Here is a 5707-nt window from a genome sequence, read left to right as displayed (position 1 = left end):
ATCCTGGATCTATGTCCTTCTATGGAAATAAAATGGTGGACACCAATCAGTGGCGGCCCTAGGCCGGGTGACACCCCACCGTGTCGTTATCGCGTATGTGCGTGACATCACCTCACCCATCTGATTGACGCCTGCCGGCGGCCATCTTGGTGAAAGACGCCGGCAGAGAGAGGAGAGGACGTTCAACCGGCAGGATGAGGTTTGCCGCCGGGTCCCCTTCTCTCTCCTGACACTGTCGAGCACTCGGTCCATGACCGAGTGCCTGACTTTTCATAGGGGGTGACACCAAAACAACTGTCAGTCATTTTGGTGTCATCCGGGTGTGGGCCGCACCCCCCTTGTGACGCCACTGACACCAATGGACCCAAGAACCAAGATGTCCTATATTGCAGCTGACCCATTCTTAGATATGGCGGCTGCATTCGTTTTCTTCATTCAGGCTTTTATTGGTCCACCAGGTGATCCTGCCAGTAACACACTTCCTGTCCCAGGGTGACAACGCTCACTCACTGTACCCCATGTAGGAGCAGCGTTGTCACCCTATGACAGGATGGGTTTTACAGCTACAGAACACCTCCCCCTCTTCTCTTCCCCATAACATAGGGTGGAGATGTGTTGTAGCTCACAGAACAACGTACACAACAGGAAGAAATCAGCTCGCTGGATTTCTGTCAGGATTTTTTTGCACTTATTGTACAAATATAACACATAAGAAGATAATTGTCGGGGTGAAGGGTTGTGCGGAGGAAGCGTTTCAAGCCGGTGCACCCACATCCTGCTGAGAACAACAACATGCCCCAAGTGACTGTTCTCAGCTCACGGAACCATTCATTCTCACCTCGGACACACCGAAATAACCAGAACTTGTTTTTCTCTGTCCTCTGAGGTGACGCGAGCCTCCTCGTCCCTCGCACACACCCGTCACTCCAGGGAGCGGCACTCGCACACATCAGGCCTGCTGAATGACACCGCTTAAAGTGGACCTGTCATCAGATATCTGTATTCATGTTAAGAACAGATCACAGGACTCCCCCTGACAATGCCTTCACCTGCTTTTCTCTTCAGAAGGACGGGGCCATCTTTGTTCAGGCGTCATCCAAGGGTCACCATCTACTTCCTGGTCTGACATGCCGGCTTAGAGATGACACAGTTGTTGGCTGTGTTCACAAATGTCTGACACAGATCAGCCCCTGCTGATTTCACCCTATGAATGGATAAAGCTACAATGTTATAGACTGATCACTGGGGGAGAGGAGACTGAGGAAATGCTTCCTCCTGCCTGCAGCAGACTGATCACTGGGGAGAAGAGAATGACGAGTTCTTCTGTCCCTGTCCGGAGATGGAGTTCCTCTCTCCCTGTCCAGAGATGGAGTTCCTCTCTCCCTGTCCAGAGATGGAGTTCTTCTGTCCCTGTCCAGAGATGGAGTTCCTCTCTCCCTGTCCGGAGACGGAGTTCTTCTGTCCCTGTCCAGAGATGGAGTTCCTCTCTCCCTGTCCGGAGACGGAGTTCTTCTGTCCCTGTCCAGAGATGGAGTTCCTCTCTCCCTGTCCTGAGATGGAGTTCCTCTCTCCCGGTCCAGAGATGGAGTTCCTCTGTCCCTGTCCTGAGATGGAGTTCTTCTGTCCCTGTCCAGAGACGGAGTTCTTCTGTCCCTGTCCGGAGAAGGAGTTCCTCTGTCCCTGTCCAGAGATGGAGTTCCTCTGTCCCTGTCCAGAGATGGAGTTCTTCTCTCCCGGTCCAGAGATGGAGTTCCTCTGTCCCTGTCCGGAGATGGAGTTCCTCTGTCCCTGTCCGGAGATGGAGTTCTTCTGTCCCTGTCCGGAGATGGAGTTCTTCTGTCCCTGTCCAGAGACGGAGTTCTTCTGTCCCTGTCCGGAGACGGAGTTCCTCTGTCCCTGTCCAGAGATGGAGTTCCTCTGTCCCTGTCCAGAGATGGAGTTCTTCTCTCCCGGTCCAGAGATGGAGTTCCTCTGTCCCTGTCCGGAGATGGAGTTCCTCTGTCCCTGTCCGGAGATGGAGTTCCTCTGTCCCTGTCCGGAGATGGAGTTCCTCTGTCCCTGTCCGGAGATGGAGTTCCTCTGTCCCTGTCCGGAGATGGAGTTCCTCTGTCCCTGTCCGGAGATGGAGTTCCTCTGTCCCTGTCCAGAGATGGAGTTCCTCTGTCCCTGTCCGGAGATGGAGTTCCTCTGTCCCTGTCCGGAGATGGAGTTCCTCTGTCCCTGTCCGGAGATGGAGTTCTTCTGTCCCTGTCCAGAGACGGAGTTCTTCTGTCCCTGTCCGGAGATGGAGTTCTTCTGTCCCTGTCCGGAGATGGAGTTCATGTAACAAGGTGACAACGCAGGAGCGCAATTGGGGGGCGGGGTTATAACGTTGTCATCCTATAACAGGAAGTGCCCGGACAAGAACCAACCGTCATGGCGGGATCCTCTGGGATTATTTCAATGAAACCTACGTATCTAAGAAGACCCAAAAAAGAGTCATGATACCATGTACTGTATATCTTTAGGTTCGTCCTCGCGTCACATCGAACAACATGCGGGCGGTTTCCTCGTTGCGCATTTTTAATGCATTTCGATTAACTGTAATGCAACGCAAGACGTGTTTTACATGTATCTAGCGTCTCTTCTACAGCGGGTTTTCTTCCTGCAGGAAGTGTGGTCATGTGACTTGAAAAGCCACTTATGGTTCACACCTGTACGTTTTGTAGCGCGTTCAACGCTCTACGAACGCTCTACAAAACGCTCAAACATGAAAATCCCATTGTTTTCCATGGGTATGGTTCACACCTTGCCGTATTTCAGCCCGTCTGAACGCGCTACAAAACGCCCTACGCCTGAAAAGGTACAGGAGCTTCTTTGCGGCGTTTTTGTCGCGCGTTTCCATTGGGATACAGCCAAGTAGCCCTCGGAAACGCGCTACAAACGCGCATATTCGATACGCCTAGGTGTGAACAGAGCTTACTGTTTCTTTTTCCGCGCGTAACCTAAAAATCAGAATTTTTCCCACACAAGTGCGCCTGACGCGTGTGCGCGTTGTATGTGCGTGGACGCGGCGGCCTTTAAACACTTTTGTTTATTTTCATTGATTGTGCGTCACTTTAATTTATAAAACTTTATTTTTTTTTTACTCTTAACTTTATTGCAATCACATTAACACTTTAACACAAGACGAAGTAAACACAAGGCGCCGCCCTCCAACGTTGAGGAATTGTCGTTTTATTTTGGCGCGATCGGAGCGCAATGATTGGGTGGCAGATCTGGAGGTGGGCGGGTATCTGCGTCGTCCGGGTGACAGGACTGTGTTGAGTGTTTGTCGTCTCCTGGGACGCCGCGCTCTGGGAATATCGGGAGGATGAAATTGTAAACAACTCGTTACATTTCTGGACACAATGTGACAGGCGGGCGGGCCCTCCCCCAGCCCCCGCCTCTCATTGGCTGAAGCCCCCCAGGCTGGCCAATCAGGGAGGAGTTGAGGGAGATGTTCCAGGAAGGAGAATCCTCTGACGCAGCTGGAAAATCTGTAACCCCTTCACTGCTGCAGGGGACCCATCATTTAAAGGGACCGTCTTGAATGGTGGAGGGAGGACGGACTGTAGAATATTCCGACCTGCTGTCCCTCTGTTAATCCTGAGAGAGCAAAGATGTAAAACCCCATCACACCCCATTACAACTCATCGCACCCCATCACACCCCCATTACACCTCATCACGCCCCATCACACCCCATCACAGCTCATCGCACCCCATCACACCCCATCAAACCCTGTTACACATCATTACACCCCGTTATACCCCATTTCGCTCCCCATCACGACCCATTACGCCTCATTACACCCCATCACACCCCATTACACATCATCATGCCCCATCACACCTCATTATGCCCCATCACACCTCATTATGCCCCATTACGCTCCATTACACCCAAAAGGCACCTCGTCACACCCCGTTACATCTCGTCACACCCCGTTACACCTCATCACACCCCGTTACACCCCATCACACCCTCAGTTGTACCGTACCTCTGCTGATGTCACTGCACACTGCGAGCTGTTTATAATGTACATTAGAAGCCACAGCAAGTCACACAGAGCCCACCTAATTTCCTGGCTGGAGGACGTCCAGCATCATCTAGCGCTTTCCTCCCCAGCCCTCCCCTTTCATTCTTTGGGTTTCAGGTGTTGGAATCATATGTGGGTGTTACCTGGGAACGCCCCTCCTCTGGACTTACACCCACCCATCAAGGCATTTTGATATTTGCATAACTCCTCCCAAGAGCCCGCCCGCTGCCTGCATCTTGAGAGGAGTACTGACCTTCATCTAACCTGCAGTTGACCTTCTGACCTTCATCTTGCCTTCAGTTGACCTTCATCTGAACTGCAGTTGACCCCGACTTGCATAAGACCTGCAGTTGACCTCCTTGACCTTTATCTGGCTTGCAGTTGACCTCCTGACCTTCATCTGATCTGCAGTTCACCCCCTGACCTGCATCTGACCCTCATCTGACCTGCAGTTGACCTCCTGACCTTCATCTGACCTACAGTTGACCTCCTGACCTGCATCTGAGCTGCTTTAAGTCAGTTTTGCACTGCCATAGGCTTGCATTGGAATCCAATGCAAGCCTATGAAGTAAACAAAAACCCGACTACACCCGGCCACAAAATGTCCCGAAAGACAAGTTTCAGATGGAAACTTTTGTCTGGAAAATGTTTACAACCCCTTTCAGGAGACCAAACAGGAAGTGAGGTGAAATCCTGTCCCTGGAACATTTCCTCTCCCTTCCTGCTCTGGTGACATCCGTAACATTCGGGATTCCCCGTCACATTTTGTTTCAGTGACATTGGTTACCATAGTTCTTTCTGCTCCTTCATCGTCCAATCACAGGCTAGGGTTGGTTTTTACCCAAGTTCTATCCCTGTAACTGCAGCAGAGAGGAGCTGCAACTTTAATGCTTGACTTCACTGGCTGCATGCTTGTTCAAGGTAAACGCTGAAGTACAAAGTCCAAAGGATCAGCATAACAGTCAGGAAGAAAGTATTCTCAGAGGAAGGTCACCTGGGGGGAAGTTATAAATCACCGGGGGCCCCCACCAGAATTATAATGGGGCCCTCTGACAATCCTGAGGCCCGTCATCATCCCTTCCATAGTAGAAGCTTCACAGTTTAGTTTTCCTTCACAGCCCCCCTCCTATCCCAGGCCCCATAGAAGTCACATGGGCTGATGTTGCCATTACTGTTACCTGTTGCTGGTTGCTAAGTAACCCCGGACATTGCAGTAGAAGTTTGGGCTGACCCTGCCCCCCCCCCCACCTTGTCCCAGGCTAACCTGTCCCCCCTGGGTGCCCGGAACCCTCATGGCGGATGTCAGAATGGAGAGCGGGGGAGAAAGCAGACTGAGAACTCTGAACAAGGAGGCGCTCCTCAGCTCTGATCACTTCCAGGTTCAGGTACAATAAAACCCCTTTGTACCCGGTTCCCATGTGAGCGGAGGACCCCGCCCCTTATTATTACATTGTCCCTGTGAGTGAGTTTTATACTGAAGTTGGGGCTTCCATCAAAAGCTGCCATATTATTACCTGGCAGCGGCCGCCATTGTAGTCCGCGGGGGCGGAGCTATCTATACAATGTGTCGGGGGGTTGAAATAATCTTCGGGCCTAAAATGTGGAATAAAAAAAAAAAAAAACCCCAATTTGGCACCAATTTGTTGC

The sequence above is a fragment of the Nanorana parkeri genome, unplaced genomic scaffold, assembly GCF_000935625.1.
Source record: "Nanorana parkeri isolate BGI_ZX_2015 unplaced genomic scaffold, ASM93562v1 scaffold1242, whole genome shotgun sequence".
NCBI classification, from domain to species: Eukaryota; Metazoa; Chordata; class Amphibia; order Anura; family Dicroglossidae; genus Nanorana; species Nanorana parkeri.
Note: the sequence above shows the minus strand (reverse complement) of the source record.